Source organism: Sapajus apella, unplaced genomic scaffold (assembly GCF_009761245.1).
Source record: "Sapajus apella isolate SASKATOON/1434 unplaced genomic scaffold, GSC_monkey_1.0 scaffold63, whole genome shotgun sequence".
Classification (NCBI taxonomy): domain Eukaryota; kingdom Metazoa; phylum Chordata; class Mammalia; order Primates; family Cebidae; genus Sapajus; species Sapajus apella.
The window spans coordinates 9,938,584-9,963,632 of record NW_022437003.1 but is presented as its reverse complement, the minus strand read 5'-3'; positions in this window follow the sequence as shown (position 1 = coordinate 9,963,632).

Sequence of the window (25,049 nt, the reverse complement as noted above, 5' to 3'; positions counted from 1 at the left end):
GGTGGCTCATGCCTGTAATCCCGGCACTTTGGGAAGCTGAGATGGGTGGATCACCTGAGGTCAGGAGTTTGAGACCAGCCTGGCTAACATGGTGACACCCCATCTCTAAAAAAAAAAAAAATTAGCCCTGCATGGTGGTGCCTGCCTGTAATCCCAGCTACTCTGGAGGCTGAGGCAGGAGAATCGCTTGAACCCAGGAGGCAGAGGTTACAGTGAACCAAGATTGTGCCACTGCACTCCAGTCTGGGCAACAAGAGTGAAACTCCATCTAAAAAAAAACAAAAACTGATTTCTTTTTTTCAAAAGGAACCAACTCATGAAAATTTCATAGAAAGGAAATAGGGAATCAAGGGCAGGATGCAAGAATGTGAAGAATCATAGAAGCAAACGTGTTAAGTGGGAACTTCCTAAAAGGTTTTTACTGTCTCTGGTTATGTACTCTACTTATCGCCAAAATTGAGACTAACAAGCTTCTGTTTTCCTTAGCAGATCTCCTGAAGGGTGGAACCAAAGGAGGCAGTGTTCAGCGAGTCCCTTCTGGAAGCTGCTGTGGGCACATTTACCTCTCTCCAACACACCTCAAAGGACAGCGAACGCTGGATCAATCCCAAAGGGTCTGGCAGCAACAAAAGGTGTTGACTACTCCAATGAAAGGGCCTCTTAGCCCGAGCGCTGTGCACACAGAGGTGTTTCTGCCCCTGCTCCTGCTGGCCAGCGCCCATGCCAGATCAGGCCCTTCAAACAAGCCCATTCTATACCCAGGAAAGGCTCAGGACAGGCCCAGGTGGGAAAAGGCCCATGTTTAGACATCCACAATCCATCATCTCAAAGGGAAAGGAAAGAAAATATTTAAACGACCACTAAACCAGGGCAGCTGGGCCAGGAGACAAACAGCTGAGGTGAGCTGAGGGATCTGAGGGGCTTTCTACACCCCCGGAGCTGCTGGAAGATGAACTTTCCTTCTCTGTCTTCCCTCCTTCAGAGTGCTGCCTCACTCACTGGCTCTGAGAGACCTTCTGGAAGCAGTTGTGATGAACCTATCAGGTTCATGCAGACCTCAGAGCTTGAGTGCACTGCGGAAAGGTCAACGATCTGAAGGTAAAAGTCAGATTTAGGCCATTTTTACAGCACTGCCAGCTTCCGTGGCTTATATTTTATCTTCCAGAATGAACATCCATTTTTTTTTTTTTTAATTAGAGACTGGGGTCTCACCATGTTGGCCAGACTGGTTTTGATTTCCCAGGCTCAAGCAATCCTCCCACCTCGGCCTCCCAAAGCCCTGGAATGACAGGTATGAGCCACCGTGCTGACATATTCATATTTTAGTTTCTAAAGATCACTGAACTTTTCAACCATCAAGATCCCTTTTAAGTCAAATAATATCCTCAACAATCACATGATAATAATTGTATCTTAATTTCCTTGGGTAGAAAAAGCATATGGCCACAAAAGGCCACTGTCAATTATATAATTCTTTTATCATACTTACGTATGATTTCACAACCGCCTCTACAGGCATTTGAAAAACTTAGTAGAGGACATCATTCTGGCCCGGTGCAGTGGCTCATGCCTGTAATCCCAGCACTTTGGGAGGCCAAGGCAGACAGATCACCTGACGTCAGGAGTTCGAGACTAGCCTGGCCAACATGGTGAAATCTCCTCTCTCCTAAAAAAATACAAAAATCAGCTGGGTGTGGTGGTACATGCCTGTCATCCCAGCTACTCAGGAGGCTGAGGCAAGAGAATTGCTTGAACCTGGGAGGCGGAGGTTGCAGTGAGGTGAGATCATGCCACTGCACTCCAGCCTGGGTGACAGAGCGAGCCTCCACATAAAAAAAAAGAAAAAAAAGAGGACATTACACCTTCCACCTCATTCCCTGTCCCGTGTCACCCCTCTGCTCCCTTGGCTCTCTTTAATGATTCCATTTCACGGGTTATCCTAGGGCCAGGGCTCAGAAATCCCAAAACAAGCTGTCACAGCAGACAGAGGCTTAAGAAAGGGGAATATTATCTCACCCACTACCCATCTCCACTTGCTGGCTCCCACCTGTCCTTCTAAAAGCAGAGACCAGAAGTATAGCAGACACCAGCGCTGAAGGGGTTGGAGGAGTCTGCCCAAATGCACGTGGTTTTCCGGGGCCCACACAGGAGGCGACGGCTAAAGTCCTTGAAGATGAAGTTTGGGTTTTCAATGTTATTTTCTCAAGAACAGAGTAACCAAGTGAAATCTCGGATTCTCCATTTAGAAAACAAGGAATCACTTGTGATATCTGGGGGAAAGCAGTTTGGAATCATCTACTGAAAAAACTAAAGCCTTGCACTGGATGTTAGGCACCCTGGCAGGGTAAAGAAAGACAAAAATTAAAATTAAAATTAAAATTAAAAAGTTCTGGCAGGGAGCAGTGGCTTATGCCTGTAATCCCAGCATTTTGGGAGGCCAAGGTGGGCAGATCACTTGAGGTTAGAAATTCAAGATCAGCCTGGCCAACATGGTGAAACCCCATCTCTACTAAAAATACAAAAATTAGCTGGGCATGGTGGCGCGCACCTGTAATCCCAAATACTCAGAAGGCTGAGGCACGAGAATCATTTGAACCCAGAAGGCAGAGGTTGCAGTGAGCCATGACCACACCACTGAATTCCAGCCTGGGCAACAGAGCAAGACTCCATCTCAAAAAAAAAAAAAAAAAAAAAAAAAATTCCTTTTTTTCTCCAAAACCAAGCTATCTTTTTTACATCCATCAAATCAAATGTTGGCGACTGAAATAGGGCAGTTGACAATGCAGGCTTTTGTGCAATGTTAAGCAGGCAATCAATTAATATTTAAAGAATGAATGAGAAAGAAGTTGCCATGGCCACTGCCCAGATGACAGCATGGGGATGTCCAAGCTTCTCCGCACAGTGTCTGTTCCTCTCTGCATCGGGGACATCAGGGCCTCAGACAGAGTTGGTCTGGAGGTTCAGGCGCGTCAGGGCCACACCCACACTCACTTCCCATCTTTCACCCAGGCAGGTCCCAAAGCACTTGTCGAGCCACGCTGATGGATGGGCCTGGAATGGCCTTGTTTGCTGCCAGGGTGAGGCACGGCAGCTGCTTAACAGCCCTGTGAGTGACCCTGGTCAGCACTTTCAAGGCAGGAAGCACAGAAGAATAGAGTGTCCACTTAAAGCTACCACAAAAGCGGTGGGAGGAGGAACTTCCTCCGCTTGTAAACAGGCCAGCAGGCTGGTCACTGTAATTACACACACAAATGAGGGAGCAGGGGAAAGAGAGGATGAATGGAAGCAAAGCTTTCCAGCAAACCTAGAGTGGCCCCTCGTTGCCCTAGAAGACAATTGAAACCTGTGACCCCGTGCACCTTGAACACAGGACAAGGTAAGGTAAAGTCTCCACCCTGAGCTTGTGTGACAACATCCCAGCCTTTGCTGGTTTCTTTTTTTTTTTTTTTTTTTTTTTTTTGCTCACTCTGTCACCAAGGCTGGAGTGCAGTGGTGCAATCTCAGCTTACTGCAATCTCCACCTCCTAGGATCAAGCAATTATCCTGCCTCAGCCTCCCGAGCAGCTGGGACTACAGGCACATGCTGCCATACCCAGCTAACTTTTTTGTATTTTAGTAGAGATGGGGTTTCACCGTGTTACCCAGGCTGGTCTCAAACTCCTGAGCTCAGGCAATCCGCCCGCCTCGGCCTCCCAAAGGGCTAGGATTACAGGTGTGAGCCACTATGCCGGCCCTTTGCTGGTTTCTAGCTTGAGGAGCCTTCACGGCTTCCTTCAGTCATCCTCGAAGGCCTCAGCAGAGCCTAAAGCCTCTTCCTAAGCCCTGCTCCTGGATGCCCCACTCAACTATGTCCCTTCGCTCCATGTCACTACTGAAAGAAGGGGAGGAAAAAAAAAAAAAGGAAACCAAATTCAAGTGAGCTCTCACTGCCTCCTTTGCCAGAGCTGACATTGGTTTAAACAGGGCTGGAGTGAGAGGGTCCTGTGTGGAAAGGCAGTTTCTGATACACATATTCTAGTTCATCCATTCACCTGTTCCTGAGGGCACTCCTGACCCTGGTGCCTTTTCCCAGTCGGTTTAATGAAATCATGTAAGATACCAGTCTATCATGTGCTATGGTTTCTGAAGCAAGGCCACATTTTGCAAGACCAGAAGAATCTACAGTTTTTAAAATACAAGGCTTTTGCAAAATTATACATACAAATTAGTTGTGGGAACTTGAAAGAGGCCCATACCTTTGAGCGAAAGGTCTCAAAGTGTGTTTCATTAGCTTCCTGGTAAATCTGCAGCTAAGCATAAGGATCTGCATGAACGCTTCTCCTTGAGTTTTGGTTTTCTGACGAGGGGCCAAGGAAACCGACCCAAATACAAAGTGTGTTCTAGAGAACCACTCACACTGCAAATGAGTCAGGAGGAACCGCCCTCTCAGTATCTTTCTTCTTTATTTTGCTTCCTCCCTCCCAACTAAATGCTGCAGATATTTACTGAGTCTGAGCCAGGGACCGCAGGAAGCTATCATGGATCCGTGTTGCCTGGTTTGCAAATGAGCACAGCCCTGTGAATAAGCTCCTGTCTGGAGCAGGCAGCCTACTACTGAGTCACTCTCCTAGGTAGGCATTGGACCAGCCTGCATCCCATGTGCACTGAATGCACTGCTCCAAATTCCCAAAGAAAAGTAACAGCAGCAGTCATTTGCCCTTTCCCTTACATGGGAGCTAAAACTCCTGACTCAGGGGCCTTGGACTTTCTCCATCCTTAGCCACACCACGTCATACTGGGGTAATTCAGGGGAAAGAGCATGGGTTTAGGCCAAAAGACTTACGTGCCCAGCGTTGGTACTAACTGTGTGATGTGAGCGAGTCAGGAGGTTGTTGTGGGCCTGGATTGATTCACCTGTGAAATGGGGCTGCAGAAAGGAGCATCTCTGAGATCTGCTCGGCCTGTGAACTCATGAGATTCCCAAATTGGGATTAGCCCTATTTATCCGAGCCATCACATTCCTTATGCAGTCGTCAAGGCCTGCACCTCACCAGAGCCAGCCTCCCAGGCTGCCACAGCCCGATCACCCATCTTGCCCCAAACAAGACCCCTAGCTGATCAAATTGCAGAGAATTTTGTAACAAAATGGAAAAACAGGTTTTAGTGCACCAATTTTTGAAAGGGCACATCAAGACATGCCAGAGAGGCAAGGATGAAAGAATAGGAGAGAAGGAAAAACACCAAGAACACTTTTTTGAGGAACTTGTCTTAGCAGTACCATGATGGTAATATACAAAAAATTAGGAACACAAAGGAGTCAACGAGCAAAGAGGTTGGTGCCATGGCTGAGAGGAGGTATCCCCAACCTGCTCGAGGGAGCTTAACATCTACCGAGCCACAGGGCAGGCTCCTGAGAGGCCAAGCCAGCAAGGGGAGATGCCCAGGGCCCAGCCCCAGCTCCTCTCTTCTCTCCAAAACACCACACTCAGGTTTTTCCCAAACCCCCGGGGCGAGTCTCCAATTGCCCCTAGAGTCATACCTGTACTTAACCTCACCTCTTTTGTTTATTTATTTATTTTTGAGGCAGAGTCTCTCTCCGTTGTCCAGGCTGGAGTGCAGTGGCAGGATCTTGGCTCGGTTACAGCCTCCGCTCCGCCTCCCAGGTTCCAGCAATTCTCCTGCCTCAGCCTCCCAAGTAGCTGGGATTACAGGTGCATACCACCATGCTGAGCTAATTTTTATATTTTCAGTAGAGATGGGGTTTCACCATGTTGGCCAGGCTGGTCTTGAACTCCTGACCTCAGGTGAGGTCTCCCAAAGTGCTGGGATTACAGGCATGAGCCACGACACCCGGCCAGCCTCTGCCTCTTAAATCATAAGGGGAAGAAGGTAAGTCAGGAGCTCATTTTTGCTCTAAGACTCCTGGAGCCCACCTCCCTCAGTCAGCTCCTTTTTCCCCTAGTCCTTTTGCATCTCTTGGTCTCCTCTTCCCTCTTTCCTTCCTGAATGATCCTCCTGCTATATGATCCCAGTGGGATTGCGATCTTCCTTTCCCACAGCGAGGGACATGTAAAACTATCCCTGTCCCCCTCCTCTTCCATATTCTTCAATGCTTTTGGCTCCGTTCTCAGATTCATTCCAGCAATCCCTCTCCTCACCCCACCCACCCGTCTTAAATAATGCAATTCCTTGCAGAGGAGGCTTCTCGAGGTGTTTAATAAACAGCATAGGTCATGACCTTGTCCTGAGGCCCCTTGTGACTGAGGTTTGTACAAATCTGATTTCATGGGCTGGTATTAGGTTGAGCCATACAAAATTGCCCTCATTCAACCATGTTGACGTCCAAAAAGAATGACAGTTTCGTAAGCCTCAATCTAATAAAGGAGCCCGGTATTCAAATATTAAAAACATATTATCTGACTTCCCACCTGCTCTCTTCCTAAATAGTACATATAAATTCAGAGGTAGGGAGTGGGGGAAGAGAGCCCTGTGTTTTGTTTTCTGCAAAATGCGGTGCTTTTCAATTGGGGGCAGTTTTGCACCACCAAGGGGGTGTTTGGCAACATCCGGAAATATTTTTGGTTGTAACGGTGGGATGGGAGTGCTACCGGCCTGCAGGGGGTAGAACCAAGAATGTTGCTAAACATCCTACAATGCACAGGACTGTCCACCCCCCACCCCACCACCATGAATTCTCTATCCCAAATGTCAATATCACCACCACGGTTAAGAAACCCTGGTGTCCAGAGCTACTGGGGACACAGAGCCTTAGCTTTATGTTGAGTACAGCTACATTGAAAACGGAGCTCCAGGCCAGGCATGGCAGCTCATGCCTGTAATCCCAGCACTTTGGGAGGCTGAGGTGGGTGGATCACCTGAGGTCGGGAGTTCGAGATCAGCCTGACCAACATGGAGAAACCCCGTCTCTACTAAAAATACAAAATTAGCTGGGCATGGTGGCGCATGCCTGTAATCCCAGCTATTCAGGAGGCTGAAGCAGGAAAATGAGAATCACTTGAACCCAGGAGGCAGAGCTTGCAGTCAGCCAAGATCATGCCCATTGCATTCTAGCCTGGACAACAAGAACAAAAGGAAGGAAGGAAGGAAGGAAGGAAGGAAGGAAAGGAGGGAGGGAGGGAGGGAGGGGAAAATAGAGCTTCAGAACACCACATCAGGGAGGGCCGTGTGTTAGCCTGTGTCCTGAGGCAGGTCAGCACACCAGCTTTCCACACCCCAGCCCCATCTCTGATCTAGAAGCCTCCCCATGTCCGCACTCCCCGGACCAGCCACCTCTCAAAAGGTTCTTCCTCCAGTTCTGCTCAGGAGCCTGACATGATGGGCATTTTCTGAGTATTGCAAACCCCTTCCCAAATCCCTGAGTTAAAAACTGGGCTCCATTCCCAAAGCTCTCTGCAAGGGAAAGGACACTCGACCAGTTCTTACTGCCCGACAGCGCACGAAGCTCTCCACAGGCTGCTATACTCAGCCTCTAAAGACCACAGCCTACCCCGCCCAGAAGAGAAAGCTCCCTCTGGCCAGCTGTGGTGGGCTCATGTTGTTTCCTGGAAAGGATTGAATGTCACTGCCGGTGATGGAGCAGGGAGTTTCAGAGGCTCTGCAGCACAGTATCACTTACCCACCCCAGCTGCTGCTGCCACTGCTCCCCATTAGGCAAAGAGCTCATCCAAAAAGCCTGAGCAAACACAGTTCATGTTCGCTGAACACGAGCTATATTTGACCTTAATACGCAGCTGCCTCAGCTCTTTCCAGCTCTTGTTGTTGGCAGAAAGTCTGTACGAGGCTGAGGCACATTCGCATTATTGGTGAACTTGAACCCAAAGCACAGCCGCAAAAATCACCCACTCCAAGAAACGGAAGGCACGTTGGGAATCAACTAAACAAGCCCAAATTGGAATTTCCAAAAATAACAGCATCAGAATATTTTGCTTCAAAAGAATCCTAATGAAAGAGACTCCTTGAACTCCTTGGAAAACCCTCCTCTGTATCGCACAATCCTCAGAGGCAAAGACATCTCCCTGCTGTCCTACGCTCTCCTCATCCAGCTGCAACTCAACACTTAGCAATAAAACCAGGGGGCGGAGGGGTGTGTTTTTGAAAATAAGACAGGAGACATATGATCCCGTTCCAATACTTAGCCTGTTCTCTGCTTTTCAGAACTTAAAACCTGCCTGCCATCCACCAAATGACACAGAGTGCTAGCAGATGGAGAAGAGAGAGAAGGCTAAATGCATTTTAGTAGGACCATTAGGATTATGTCAAAAGGTGAGAAAAAAGCATTTGCCAGCCAGAAAAATAAGCATTGGTCTCAAAGAAATATAGTGTGTTCCATCTCTTCCCCATTCACTCCCTCTTTGTTTCTTTATGAGCATCCGATTCAATAGGAGAGTCACTAGTCATGTGTAGCAGGCAAATGCATATTTTCTTAAGTCAAGCAACATGGGCAGAAATATATAAAGGCAGGAAAAGAGTAGCACACTGGTATCGGGTAAGCCAACTGGGATCAGTCCAACTCTCAGACTAAAGCAGATTACAGAGTTAGGACCTTACTCTTCACAAACCAACCATCCATATCTTCAATGCTAGTGTTAATAATCTCTTCTCTATGCTTCATAATACTCCCTATTAAGCCTTGGAAGTACACATAAAAGTTCAGAGCAGAAAAGAGGTTTTCATCTGAACCAGAAAATGTTCAATTTCTGGTTACATTTAAAATTTTTTTTTTAACGTTTCTCTTGTTTGTTTGAGACGGTGTTTCTCTCTTATTGCCCAGGCTGGAGTGCAATGGTACGATAGCCCACCGCAACCTCCACCACACAGGTTCAAGTGATTCTCCTGCCTCAGGCTCCTGAGTATCTGGGATTACAGGCATGCACCACCACGTTCGGCTAATTTCATATTTTTAGTAGAGACAAGGTTTCTCCACGTTCATCAGGCTGGTCTCAAACTCCTGACCTCAGGTCATCCAGCCACCTCAGCCTCCCAAAGTGCTGGGATTACTTTCTCAGACCTAACTCAACACCATTGAAGAGAAGGGAAGACAGGATTTCAGTTGGCTTCTAATTTGAACAGGTACAGATTATTTAGTTCTCTATCCCAGGGAAGAAGCAGTTACCCTGATCTTTGGCTTCTATTTGGGTCTTCCTGGTAATAACAATGAAAATAACCCACATTAGAAGGGCTTTTTACCATTCACAAGGCAATTTAACACACATCTTCTCATGAGCTCCTCAAGGTAAGAAGAAAACCTATTATTTAAGAAAGCTTACTATTCCCATTTCACAGATAAGGAAGTTTCCCAAGAAATTGATAAGGAGAGCCTATCTATAACTGGCTGGGCTGGCAGAAGTAATCTTAGCAATGCTTGTGAAGAAACAAAGCCCCTTTGAGGGAGGCAGAGCTGCAATTAAAACGTAGGCATCTGGCCGGGCGTGATGGCTCACACCTGTAATCCCAGCACTTTGGGAGGCTGAGGTGGATGGATCACCTGGAGTTCAAGGCTAGTCTGACCAACATAGTGAAACCCCGTTGCTACAGAAAATACAAAAATTAGCTGGTGGTGCATGCCTGCAATCCTAGCTACTCGGGAGGCTGAGTCAGGAGAATTCCTTGAACCCAGGAGGCAGAGGTTGCAGTGAGCCTAGATCGCGCCACTGCACTCCAGCTTGGGTGACCGAGCAAGACTCGGTCTCAAAAATAAATAAATTAATTAATTAATTAAATAAAATAAAAATAAAACAAAGGCACCTGCCTCTGCCAACAACATTCTTCAGTTCCATAAATCTTACATTTCCTGTGTAGTAACTTGCTCTAAAACACTTCAGTATTAACAGTGTGATAGTGTGTGTGTGTGTGTGTGTGTGTGTGTGTGTGTGTATGTGAATTATAATCTGTGCCCTGGAGATAGTTACCATTTTATCTTTACCAATCACAAATCCCCCAAAGGTGCTACAAGAGTACATTTTTTAAGACTCAATGAAGAGGCTGGGCGCAGTGGCTCACGCCTGTAAACTCAACACTTTAGAAGACTGAGGAGGGGCGGGTCACTTGGGATCAGGAGTTCGAGACCAGCCTGGCCAACATGATAAAACCCCATCTCTACTAAAAATATAAAAATTGCCGGGCTCGGTGGCTCAAGCCTGTAATCCCAGCACTGTGGGAGGCCAAGGTGGGTGGATCACGAGGTCAAGAGATCAAGACCATCCTGGTCAACATGGTGAAACCCCGTCTCTACTAAAACTACAAAAAATTAGCTGGGCATGGTGGCGCGTGCCTGTAATCCCAGCTACTCAGGAGGCTGAGGCAGGAGAATTGCCTGAACCCGGGAGGCGGAGGTTGCGGTGAGCCGAGATTGTGCCATTGCACTCCAGCCTGGGTAACAAGAGCGAAACTCTGTCTCAAAAAAAATATATATATATATAAAAATTAGCTGGGCATGGTAGCGCATGCCTGTAATCCCAGCTACACAGGAGGCTGAGGCATGAGAATTACTAGAACCCAGGAGGCAGAGGTTGCAGTGAGCTGAGATCATGCTGCTGTACTCCTGGGTGACAGAACAAGACTCCATCTCAAAAAAAAAAAAGAAAAGAAAAGAAAAGAAAAGAAAAGAAAATCCACACCATAGGGTTTATTATTAGCATTAAAGTTACATTTTGTTCTTCTTTCGGTAAAGTGGTTGGAGTGAAATATATGGTCAAGAGAAAAATTGCTCAGGTACTATCACCCTGTATGAATAAGGCATAAGAATCCTGTAAGTCTTAACCTTAACATTGTAAAAGCAATACAGTGGGCCTTCAACACTGCTGAGGCCTATGCGACCGTATTCACAGGGAACACTGTCACTTCAGAATAAATCTGTGATGCAATGTGCGTGTCCCTGTGCCTGAGGACAAAGAGTGCCACTTCACCAACCTACAGGAACCTGCAAATCAACGTTTGGTCTAACACTTGGCTTTCAACCTGACCATGAGGCTGTGGAGGATGGGCTGTGTAACCTCTACCTGTCTCTTAATTGCCAGGGGCTGCCAACATTAACCAAATGAACCTGACAATTGCTAAAATGCCACAGTGATCAGTTTACAACCAATATTAAGGACCTCCTATGTGCTCACAATGGCCCAGGCTCCATGCAAGATGCAGAGATGGGTTAAACAGCACACAACTCTGAAGGCCAGGTAATCCAGGAGACGATTTAAGACAGTAAGCCCAGAAGTTAAGCACAGGAGCTCCACACCCAAGGGGAAGTGCAAAATCAAACGTTAAAAGTGTTCAGATGGCCGGGCACGGTGGCCCACACCTGTAATCCCAGCATTTTGGGAGGCCAAGGTGGATGGATCATCTGAGGTCAGAAGTTCAAGGCCAGCCTGGCCAACATGGTGACATCCCATCTCTACTAAAAATACAAAAAATTATTACCTGGGCATGGTGACAGGCACCTATAATCCCAACTACTTGGGAGGCTGAGGCAGGAGAATTGCTTGAACCTGGGAGGTGGAGGTTGCAGTGAGCCACGATCATGCCATTGCACTCTAGCCTGGACAACAAGAGCAAAGCTCTGTCTCGAAAAAACATAAAAATAAAAGTGTTTAGACAAGCAAGACACATGCCTGCCTCTGCTGATATTCCTGTCCCTGTTGCTCACCTGGACAACCATGGCAACATAGAGGAAGAGTGGTCATGAGCTGCAAAGGAGAGGTGGTTCACATCTGTAACCCTACAGCTTTGGGAGGCCGAGGTGGGAAGACTACTTGAGGCCAGTAGTTCGAGATCAGCCTAGGCAACATAGGGAGAACCACATCTCTACAAAAAATAAGAAATTAGCTGGGCATGGTGGGGCACAGCTGTGGTCCCAGCTACTTGGGAGGCTGAGGTAGGAGGATCCCTTGAGCCCAGGAGGACGAGGCTGCAGAGAGCTATGATCTCACCACTGCACTCCAGCCTGGGTGGCAGAGGGAGACCGAATCTCAAAAACAAACAAACAAACACACACACACACACACGCACACACACAAACTGAAATCTCCCAGCAGCAAAAGTTGGTGGTGGTGGTAAAAAACATAAGAACAAAAAAGAAGAAACCGACATGAAATCCCCTCAAAAAAGGATAGGTGAATGGGCAAGGGGACACTAGAACTGCGAACGAATAAGGAACAACAGTCATCCACATACTACCTTCAAAACGTGCCACATCCAATTCTTCCTGCCACTTTCATCTTTAAATCAATTCACATTTTATATTTAAATATCCTGGGGCTGGGTGCGGTGGCTCAAGCCTGTAATCCCAGCACTTTGGGAGGCCGAGGCGGGTGGATCACGAGGTCAAGAGATCGAGACCATCCTGGTCAACATGGTGAAACCCCGTCTCTACTAAAAATACAAAAAATCAGCTGGGCATGGTGGCGCGTGCCTGTAATCCCAGCTACTCAGGAGGCTGAGGCAGGAGAATTGCCTGAACCCAGGAGGCGGAGGTTGCGGTGAGCCGAGATCGTGCCATTGCACTCCAGCCTGGGTAACAAGAGCGAAACTCCATCTCAAAAAATAAATAAATAAATATCCTGATACTAAGTACAAATTTTGACCACTAACGGTGAAGGGAAAACCAATGTCACTTGCCATAAACACAAGGCAGCCAGACAAATAAATACAATGGAGAAAATGTTCTAGATTCCAGCAAGCTCCTGAAGGCTCAAAGCCTGGGAATTGCTCCCTCTTTACTTACCCAAAAAACAATGATAAGGAAGAAGAGGAGGAAGATTATAGAAAAGGAGAAGAAGAATTGATGTTAGAGAAGTGTTCAAGACATTTTAGGACCAAGCTGAGGTTCTCTGACCTAATCAGTGGGCATAAAAGGGAATTGAAAGGTACCACCTTCTTGCTGTTTCATTTAGTATATTATTTAATTCCCTGGTGTGACCGCTTACAACCACCTCCCAATCCCAAGGTAAGAGGTCCCTGGTTTTCCCCCAGCTGGATGCTATCAAACAGAAAGACCCTAAACTGTCATCCGAGGACAGGTAATCCACCCCAAGCACTTGGAAGAGAAGGGTACATCCTCTTCCACAATAATCACTGTACAGTTTCATTTTCTTGTAAAATGCAAGGGCCATTTAGAAATAATGACGTGTATTCTTTGAAATAAGTACCAGGTCATCATTTAACCCTAGAAATCTCCCTTTAAGATGATCTCCAACCCCTTATGACTGTAAAATTCTTTAATAATACATCAACTGATTGCATATCAATTGGAGCAGGATAGGAGAGAGCCCAGTCAAAGTCCCATTCTTCAAAACATCTGAAAGCAGGCATTATCTAGGAGCTGGCACTGGCGGGCAGTTGAACGGGATGAAAACATAAGGAAAAGTCAGCAGAAGATGATGAAAGTTTGCCTTCTGGGAATGGCCAGGGGCAGAACCCATAGCAGATCAGGAATAAGATTCAAATTACAGCCTCTCAGAGGTAGCCCAGTGGCCCAAACCCTGGAAACTTAGCATTTGGCTTTAAAGCCTTATAATTCCCTGGTGCCAATACCAGATAAGAAAAAGGCCTGATTGGCCCCTGGTTGGCCCAGTGAGTAGGTTAGAAGAGACACACCTAGAATCACAAAATTAGGTGTGCCTGACAAATTACTAATACATTAAATAGGCATACAACCTGGTCCCACGCCTCATCTTAAATCAACAATGCAAGACCTGCACACAGAGACTCAACCCCTCCCTCCAAAATGCCCTTTCCTCTCCTCCAAAATCCCATCACCCACTCTACAGATCTCAGCTAAAGCCCTGAGAGACTAATACACAAATTGGTTAGGACCACTTGCATTTAAATGCATCACTCAGAGTAAAATATTCTGTTATTTATTCACCCAAATATTTTGGGGTTTTTTTTGGTTTGGGGGTTTTTTATGAGACAGAGTCTTGCTCCGTCACCTAGGCTGGAGAGCAGTGGTGTGATCTTGGCTCACTGCAACCTCCACCTCCCAGGTTCAAGCAATTGTCTTGCCTCAGCCTACTGAGTAGCTGGGACTACAGATGCCCACCACCATGTCCAACTAATTTTTGTATTTTTAGTACAGACAGGGTTTCACTATGTTGGCCAGGCTGGTCTCAAACTCAGGTGATCCATCCACCTTGGCCTCCCAAAGTGCTGGGATTACAGGCATGAGCCACCGTGCCCAGCCTCACCAAAAGTTTCTGGCAGGCTACTGGGAGCCAGAGGCTGTGCTGTCTGCTGTCTGGTGTTCTCAAACGGCCTTCCCAAGCCACAGAGAGGTTTTGATAAGTACACAGGTGTAGGGGAAGAAAACCTTTTTACCTCTACGCTCCAGGGTTATTGACTGGTATCCTGTAAACTAGGCTGATAAAAGACAGATTCACAAGAGAAAAATCAACAGGAGTTTGTGAGTCTGAGCATCTTTCTTACATATGAGAGCATCCAGTGACGGGCAACTCACAGGGGTGGTTAGAATTTCGGGTCTATCAGCCCGGCACGGAGGCTCACACCTGTAATCCCAGCACTTTGGGAAGCTGAGGCAGGAGGATCATTTGAGGCCAGAAATTCAAGATTAGCCTAGGCAACATAGCAAGCCCCAACTGTTAAAAGAAAAATTAAAAGAATAATTAATTTTAATTTATATATATATATATATATATATTTTTAATAGAGACAGGGTCTCACTATGTTGCCCAGGCTGGTCTCAAACTCCTGGCCTCAAGCTGTCTTTCTGCCTCAGCCTCTCAAAGTGCTGGGATTACAGATGTGAGCCACCAGGTTTGACTTAAAAGTTTTTTTTCTTTCAATCCCTCCAGCTCAATTCTTCTGCCAAAATGGCATATTGGGGGTGCCATATCCTAGTCCCCTCTCAGGCCAGGCCTGCCCCTTCCAGGCCTCACACACACACACCTCCCAGGTGCTCCACACAGGAGACCTGCCAGCCACAGCACCCTAGAGAAACTTCAGGCTCACAGAGAGGGCCCCCCGTGTCTTAGCTAGACCAAAGCAGGGGAGGGTGTAGGTGGCTTCACCGCAGCTCCATGCACAGAATGTTGGACCCCTCTTCCCCTGAAACATGGTGTTATCCATGACAGGGCACAGGGCCACTTGTCCAGGGCCAAACAGAATTTCCACTCTCCAGCCTGTCAGCCTAACACATTTTGCCAGCTTGAGATTAACAGACTTTAGAAAAGAAAAGAAAAAAACAGAAGAGGCCACATGCATGCCTCCCACCCACCCACCCTAGGAAAAATGGAAGCCTTTTGTTCTCCTTATGCCAAAATTTGTTTTGCTGGGAGAAGCTTCTTTTCACCAAAGCCTCCAGGCTCCTTACCAGCCAGGGTCAAACAAAGAAGCTCAGAGAACCATGGAACAAATAAACCAAAACAGCCCACAGAGAACAAGGAAAGGAAAGCCTCAGTACCCAAACGGAAGCCAACTTCCATCTAGCCTGTCTCGCTGAGCCTGGCCCAGCACAGCCCCTGATGAAGCCAGCAAGGGCTGCACTCTCCCCTCTTCGCAGCCTCAGTGAGCCTTGAGAGTATCAGCTAAAGGATCCATCCAGAAACGGGTCTTCTCTCCCCACCCCCCTTAAATTACTAACATCCACTTAAAAGAAAGGGGGCGGGAGTGGGGTGCAGGGCTTGCCCTCTTTTCAAATTGCTTGAGAAGGGAGTACTGCTTATCACAACAGGTGCACTGGCCACTCACAAAAAACCAGAGGCACTGCAGTGCTGAAAGACTAAGAAATTACTTGTTCTCTTTGTAATGGCTGCTGCTACAGGCCATGCAATGCCTGCTTTGGAGAGAGATACTGTGTTCCTGCTTTTAAGAAGAAAGAAAGAGCAAGTGGAAAAAGGGTGACAAGGGCTCAGGGGAGGGAAGAACAGGGCTGAGGGTGGGAAGGCCAGAGGGCTTGGTGTTCTAAGGCAATTTAGGAAAAGCAATGGGGCCTGGTGGCTGGACTTAAAAGGTCTGTTGGGTTTTTTGTTTTGTTTTTTGGTTTTTTTTTTTTGAGACTGAGTCTCGCTCATCACCCAGGCTGGAGTGCAGTGGCTCGATCTTGGCTCAATGCAACCTCCGCCTCCCGGGTTCAAGTGATTCTGCTGCCTCAGCCTCCCAAGTAGCTGGGATTGTCTGTGCGCAACACCATGCCTGACTAATTTTTGTATTTTTATTAGAGATGGGGTTTCGCCGTGTTGGCCAGGCTGGTCTTGAACCCCTGACCTCAGGTGATCTGCCCGCCTCGGCCTCCCAAAGTGCTGAGATTACAGGTGTGAGCCACCATGCCCGGCCAAAAAGGTCTGTCTTGAAATTCCAGAAAACTCTGGGGCACATCCCAGGCTCCCTTGGCAGGAAGGGAGGGAGAATTACACCCAGGCTGCAGAACACACACATCAGGGTGACCAGAGAACAGTCATAAGGAAAGGATACTCCATGTATATTTAAAAAAAAAAAATAGATAAAAATATTGCTCAGAAACTGCCTTGCATAGCAGGGAGGATTTCAACCCCTAGGCAGTCACTCCTTAGGAGGGAGTATGTCTTCAAAACTATATTCCTCCAATGACTCTTCAGCCAGGCTGATGACTTTCATGGTATTGGCCAAGCGACCTTGATTTTCTGAGTCTCTAAACCCTCTGACACTCTCATCCTGTGCTCCCAAACCTGCAGAGGGGACCCAGCCAGCTTCACAGGGACAAAGCAGTGAGGGAGCTGCTCTCCTCAAAGCCAAGTACAGACTGACAGGAGAGACTTAGATAGATTGACCTTTCCTTCCCTTGAGAAAATTGCCATAAGAATCTGGGAGAGGGTTATTTGTTTTGCTTTAAAGTAAAAATCAGACAGTGGAAGTGATGGCCTGAGAAGCTGTCCCCTTGCCAGTTCCGTCCCCATTAAGCAATCAGAAGATAGGGCTACCAGCCACAAAGCAACTTGGCTGTTGGAGTTTTGCAATGATTCTCCCATTAAAAGGAATGACCTCAGCCTGGCTATAGGACATGGAAGGGCAGCCATGATGGATGATTAAGGTAAAAGAGAAGTCGCAGCAGTGTGGCGAGCAGGGATCCATTTTTGTTTACCGTATATCGATCTTTTTTTCCTTTAGTCTTGCATAGAAACCTGAGAACCAAAGTTCTCTAAGCATTTAGCTTTGGATGGCGAGGACTCAAATGACCCCACCACACCTCCGACAAACCCCCAACTCACATTAACATGACTTGACTGTTTCATTGTCTTCACTACCACTATTTTCCCATTCCTGCAGACTCTAGTGGTAACTGTCGTGATTGTCCATGACAGGAACTTCCCGAAGACTCATTAACTCTTCCACGGAAAACAGAAAGCAGACAGTGTGCGCCCTAACATGTCTGAGCCCGTCACCTCAGAATCCTCACCTCGCAGTTTCCACCAATCCCGGACAGTGACATCATGATCCTCACCCAATCCCAATCAAGCCTCCACACGACAAAGGCACGCCTTAAATGAAATTTCCACTTCTCTATTTCCACTGTGCCACCCCTGCTGGAGACACCATCAGGGCTGTGTCTAAGTAGCGTCTCCCTGACCACAGTAAACACAGGCTGTGTTGGTGACATTGGGAGACCTAACATTCCACTGAAGGCTCCCTGTGAAAAGTCTTTTTGTTTAATTTTATTTTTTCTAAATGCCCCTTCTCTGATTAAAAGCAGAGCCTCCCAAAAGAGTTCATTTGTCGGCCAGGCCCAGTGGCTCACGCCTGTAATCCCAACACTCTGGGAGGCCGAGGCGGGTGGATCACCCGAGGTCAGGAGTTTGAGACCAGCCAACCAACATGGTGAAACCTCGTCTATACTAAAAATACCAACAACAACAAAAAAGTATCCAGGAGTGGTGGCAGGCACCTGTAATCCCACCTACTCTGGAGGCTGAGGCAGGAGACTCACTTGAACCCCAGGGGCAGAGGTTGCAGTGAGCCGAGATCATGCCACTGCACTCCAGCCTGAGCAACAAGATTGAAACTCCATCTCAAAAAAAAAAAAAAAGAAAAGAAAAAGAATTCATCTGTCATAAATCTCCTCTCCAGGAATTTCACAATCAGTAAAGATTAAGTCCAGCACCAGGATAAGAAATCAACTGAATAGACATTGTCACAAAACTATCATATCTCTCATCTATTCTCCTAAGGGCCTACTTACCGTTCCTGAAAGTCCTTTGTTCTTCCCTAAGTGCCCAGTCTCCCACTCCCTTTCTTCTGTTAGGATGGTATGTAAACCCGAAATTCTAATAGCCTCTTTGATTCACATTTTTCTTGCTTATCTGTCTTTTGTCAATTTAATTCACAGGTCTCCATCACAGAACCTAAGAGGGTAGAGGAAAAATCTTTCCTTCTCCTGATGTGACAAATCAGAAAGGAAACACACCCAGAAAAAGCCACTACTCATGATGAAAGTTAATAAGATACTAATAAGTATTAACTCACTAAAGTCAAAGTTACTGAACTTTACTATAAAGAGTAAACTTTGGGCCTGTCACAGTGGCTCACACCTGTAATCCCAGCACTTTGGGAGGCCGAGGCAGGAGGATCATCTGAGGTCAGGAGTTCAAGACCAGTGTCGCCAACGTGGCAAAATCCTGTCTCACTAAAAATACAAAAAAAAAATTAGCTGAGTGTGGTGGTGTATGCCTGTAGTCCCAGCTACTTGGGAGGCTGAGGCAGGAGAATGGCTGGAACCCGGGAGGCGGAGGTTGCAGTGAGCCGAGATCACACCACTACTCTCCAGCCTGGGTGACAGAGTAAGACTCCATCTCAAAAAAAAAAAGAGTAAACTTTGACATTCAAAAGACATACATACCCAGTTCTTCATAAATCCTCATACTCCATTTCTCCCATGAAACTTCGACCTCCTGGCTAAGAACAAGACTCATCAATCTCCTCACTGCACTGGTATCACTAGTGGTTGCATTTTTTTCTAGGGCCTTTTTTTTTTAACTTTTCTTTTTAAATTAATTAATAGACTTTATCTTTTTGTTATTTTTAAATACTGACGCGATAATTGTACATATTTATGGAGTACAATGTGATATTAACATGATAATCATACATATTTGTAGAGTACAATGTGATATTTCAAAAAATGTATACAATGGGTAATGATTGGATGACAGTAATTAGTATATCCATCACCTCAAAGATTTATTATCTCTTTGTGTTGGGAACATTAAAAAATCTGCTCTTCATAGTGGCTCATGCCTGTAATTCCAGCATTTTGGAAGGCCAAGGCAGGTGGTTCACCTGAGGTCAGGAGTTCAAGAACAGCCTGGCCAATGTGGTGAAACCCCGTCTCTATTAAAAATACAAAAATTAGTTGGGCATGGTGGTAGGCCCCTATAATCTCAGCTACTTGGGAGGCTGAGGCAGGAGAATCACTTGAACCCGGGAGATGGAGGTTGCAGTGAGCTGAGATCACCCCATCGCACTCCAGCCTGGGTGACAAGAGCGAAACTCCATCTCAAAAAAAAAAAAAATTAAAATTAAAATTTTTTAAGAGTTTTTTTTTAAGTATTTGAAAATATAAAATAAATTATTGCTAATTATAGTCACTCTACAGTGCTATAGAACACTAGAACTTATTTTTCCCGTCCAGCTTTAATTTTATTTCCATTAACCAATCTCTGACTGCTCTCTCTTTCCCCTTACCCTTCCCCACCTCTAGTAACTTTTATTCTACTCTATTTCCATGTGATCAACTTTTTTAACTCCTACATATGAGTGAGAACATACGGTCTTTATCTTTCTGTGCCTGGTTTATTTCACTTAACATAATGTCCTCCAAGCTCATTCATGTTGCCATGAATGACAGAACTTTCTTCTTTTTGCAGCTAAGTAGTATTCCATTGTATATTATAGCACATATTCTTTATCCATTCATCTGGTGGACACTTAGGTTGATTCCATATCTTGGCTATTGACAATAGTGCAGCAATAAACATAGGAATGCAGATGACTCTCTGACACACTGATTTCCTTTCCTTTGGATGTACCCCCAGGAGTGTAATTGCTGGTTATATGGTAGTTCTGTTTTGGAATTTTTGAGGAATCTCCATATTGTTTTCAATAATGGCTTTACTAACTTGCATTCCCACTAGTAGTGGTAACAAAGAGTTCCTTTTTCTATGCGTCCTTGCCAGCACTTTTTTTTTTTTTTTTTTTTGATGGAGTCTCACTCTGTCACTAAGCTGGAGTGTGGTGGCTCACCACAACCTCTGCCTCCCGGGTTCAAGCAATTCTCCTGCCTCAGCCTCCCAAGTAGCTGGGACTTCAGGCACATGCCACCACACCCAGCTAATTTTTGTATTTTTAGTAGAGACGGGCTTTCACCATCTTGGCCAGGATGGTCTCAATCTCTTGACCTCATGATCCACCTGTGTCGGCCTCCCAAACAGCTGGGATTACATGGCCATTCTAACGGCAATTAGATGATATCTCGTTATGGTTTTGATTTGCATTTCTCTAACGATAAGTAATGTTGAGCATTTTTTCGTATACCTGTTGGCTGTTTGCATGTCTTCTTTTGAGAGATGTCTATTCAGTTCATTTGCCCATTTTTTTAAATCAGATGGCTTTTTTGTTGAGTTGAGTTCTTTGTATAAACTGGCTATTAATCCCTTGTCAGATGAATACTTTGCAAATATTTTCTCCCATTCTACAGATTGTTTCTTCACTCTGTTGATTGTTTCCATTGCTGTACACAAGCTTTTCATTTGATATAATCCATTTGTCTATTTTTGCTTTTGTTATTTGTGCCTTTTTTTTCCCCTTTGTTTTGTTCTCTTTTGGTTTTTAGCTTCAAGAATTCACCTGGATTGCTGTCTGTGCTTTGGAAGTCTTCTTTGCCCAGACCAATGTCCTAAAACATTTCACCTATGTTTTCTTCTACTAATTTCACAGATCATATATCTAATTTCATTGGACTTTATCTTTTAGGACAGTTTTATTTATTTAAAAAATTGAGAGCACAGTAAGGACAATTTCATGTATCCCCCACGCTCACCACACACTCAGTTTCCCCTACTAGTAACATCTGGCATTAGTATGGTTTCATTACAACTAATGGGCCAATACTGATACATTATTATTAACTAAAGTCCATACTTTATTTAGATTTCCTTAGTTTTTACCAAATGTCCTTCATGTCCTTTTTCTATTCCAGAATCCCACCTAAGAAATCATGTTTTACAAACACACACACACACACACACACACACACATTTGAGGCAAGGAGGGAGTTAGGGTCTCAGTCTGTTACCCAGGCTGGAGTGCATTAGTGCAATCACAGCTCACTGCAGCCTCAACCTCCCAGGCTCAAGCAATCCTCCCACCTCAGTCTCCTGAGTAGTCGGGACCACAGGCACATGCCACCACACCCGGCTCATTTCTGCATATTTAGTAGAGACAGGGTTTTGCCATGTTGCCCAGGCTGGTCTCAAACTGCTGGACACCAGCAATCTTCCTGCTTCAGCCTCCCAGCATGCTGGGATTACAGGGGTGAACTACCATGCCTAGCAACCACATTACATTTAAATGCTGTATCTCCTTGGGCTCTTCTTGGCTGTGAAAATATATCAGATCTTCCTTGTTTCTGATGACATTGGCATTTTTGTAGAATACTGGTCAGGTATTACGTAAGATGTGGCCCTACAGGAATTTTCTCTTTTTCTCATAATTAGACTAGGGTTATAAGTTTGAGGGAGGAAGATCCCAGAGGTAAAGTGCCATTTTAATCATATTATAAGGACACAAACAATCAGCCTGATATCTCACTGCTGATGCTGATTCTGATCACCTAGCTAAAGTTACACTTGACAGATTTTTCCAAAGTTAGTCTTTTTCTGCCTTTCTGTAACTGTCCTCTTTGGAAAGAAGTTGCTGTGAGCTGGTCACACTTAAGGAGTGGGGAATTAAGCTCCCCCTCATTGAGGGCAGGGTACGTATATAAATTATTTGGACTTTTACTGCACAGGAGATTTGGCCCTTCTTCTCCATTTATTAATTGACTTAGTCATTCACTTATGTCCACACAGACTCATGGATATTTACTTTAGACGTTGGATTGTGATTCAATATTGCTTTATTTATTTTGCATGTCAAATTTTTCAGCTTTTATCACCGGAAGCTCTTTCAGTTGGCCCCTGTGTTCCTTTGACATACCCCCAATATCGTGGGGACCCAGAGAGTTTTTGGTTTTGGGGTTTTTGTTCTGTTTTGTTGAACACTGCCTTACTTGCAGGCAATACAATATGTTCCATCTCATCTTGTATATTTCCTGCCCCGGCCATAGAATCAGTCATTTCTACAAGGAGCTCCAGGGCCATTTTTCGCAAAGAATTTGAGTTTCCATCACAAAACAAAAGAGTTACAGTGCAGGCAAGGCCAGTAGAGAATAAAGCAGAATTGAGAGGCTGATGAAAGCTGGGCAATCCATCTGCTGGGCACTCTCATTAGGGTGACTTTTTGCTCCCACATCCCACCCTTATCCTGGTGGCAAGTATGATTCAAGTTCATGCCTCAATTTTTATCTTGGAATATTGTATCGTTTTTCTGATTCATGCATTTGTGCAGAATTATTTTTAAAATGTATGCCTCAGTAAAATAACATGTTCTATGTCACTGTCTTTCTAGAATTTTGGGGAAATAACTAAAACCACAAATGTTAAATTCAGAGATACAAAAGAGACTCAACCTCTGAGCCATGCCAGCTTACTGCACTCACTCAGCCAAAGTCCTTGGTCTTGAGAGCAGCACCATGTCTCTCTGATAAGCAATTATACAAGCCCCATCAGATATTTACCGTCTCTCATTTATGCCATCTCCAAGTTCAAAGCTACTTTCCAGATTGATGAGTTTTAAAACTTTTTAGCAGCAGAGATCTTTTTGAAATCATCATTTAGAGAATTTTATCACATGAAAGTGATAAAGGTGATATTTATTTTATTTATTTTGTTTCTTTTTTGAGACAGAGTTTCACTCTTGTTGCCCAGGCTGGAGTGCAGTGGCCCCATCTCGGCTCACTGCAACCTCCACCTCCTGGGTTCAAGCGATTTTCCTGTCTCAGCCATCTGAGTAGCTGGGACTATAGGTGCATGCTACCACACCTGGCTAATTTTTGTATTTTTAGTACAGATGGGGTTTCACCATATTGGCCAGGCTGGTCTTGAACTCCTGGCCTTGTGATCCACCCATCTCAGCATCCCAAAGTGCTGAGATTACAGGGGTGAGCCACTGCCTCCGGTCAAAAGTGATATTTAATTAATAGAAACCTGTTTAAGAAACATAATGTTACTTAATATAAAGTCAATAAGAACAATGGTGTGTTTTAGTGAAAATAAAATGTTTCAACCGAGAGTTATGGAAGACAGTAGCAGTCTTCTAGCAACCTTATTATCCAATTTATTTCTGTATGTTGTTTTAGTTATACAACCTCCAGAAATTTTGGATTAACAAAGATTGGAAACATCATTTGCAACTGCTTCCCAGGTCACCTTACAATCTCAAGATAATTATTCTTCTATTAAACAGAGGATACAGAAGAAGCTGTATTATAAGGCCTGCATAAAAATGTATTAATCAATAGCAAATAATAACATATTGGTAATTTTCAATGTTTTTAATATTTGTAATTGTGTATATATCATTTTTCAGCACACTTTTTCTGTTATTATTTTTAAATGAAACATTATAAAACACTTGTGGAAGTGCCTTCCCCAGAATATAAGATTTACAAAACATTGCTAGGGTCTGGGCATAAGTACCCCGTTCCAGATAAGTGGCATATTTAGCTGTACTAATTATTTTTTTTTTTTTTTTTGAGATGGAGTTTCACTCTTGTTGCCCAGGCTGGAGTGCAATGGTGCGATCTCAGCTCACTGCAACCTCCACCTCCTGGGTTCAAGCAACTCTCTTGCCTCAGCCTCCTGAGTAGCTGGGATTACAGGCATGTACCACTGTGCCCAGCTAATTTTGTATTTTTAGTAGAGATGGAGTTTCTCCATGTTGGTCAGACTGGTCTCAAACTCCCAACCTCAGGTGATCCACCCGCCTCAGCCTCCCAAAATGCTGGGATTACAGGCGTGAGCCACTACACCTGGCCATATTCATTATATAGTCCATTTCCTCTGGACTCTATTAGGAGCAACTGAATTCTTGCTAAAGAATTATCGACCGATATCGTAGAGCTGGCTTCCTAATTACATATGTATTTTAATAAAGATCTATGAATTTTTAAAGATGCCCTAAAAGGAGAATTTCAGACAGTAAGGCAGTATAGTAGGAGACATTTTTGAGGAGACAGACTTTTTCCTATTGTGACAGTAAAATACAATTATTTCAGCAACAATTATTGTAATAATATAAACAATTAAGAAATATAAGGCCGGGTACAGTGGCTCACACCTGTAATCCCAGGACTTGAGGAGGCTGAGTGGGTGGATTGCTGGAGTTTGCGAGTTCAAAATCAGTCTGGGCAACATGGCAAAACTCTGTCTCTACAGGAACGTGTCACCAACAAAATGAGTGGCACTTGCCTGTAGTCTCAGGTATTGGGGAGGCTGATGTGGGAGGATCACCCAAGGCAAGGAGTCTGAGGCTACAGTGAGCTATGATTCTGCCACTGCACTCCAGTCTGAGCAATAGAGTAACACCCTGTCTCAAAAAAGAAAAGAAAAGAAATATAATACTATGAACCAGTTTCTATTGCAAATTGTTAGCGCCTCACATATACTAACTCAGTTAATTTAATCATAACAAGCCTATAACGTAGGTACTATTATCAGCCACATTTCATAGAAATGAAGGCTGAGGTTCAAAGAGGTTAAAAACCTTTTCCAGGTTGCACAGCTTGTAACTGGCAAAGCTAGGCTCTAAATGTAGCCATTCTGGCTCCAAAGTCCATGCTGTTACATAATATACTGCCTCTGGATACCATAGTCAGTAGACCTGGAGCATATTTATTATTAATTTCTACATATTCTTATGAAGTGTCTGTTCTTGGCCAGGTTCTATCTCAAACAGATGGTAGAGGAGTGCAC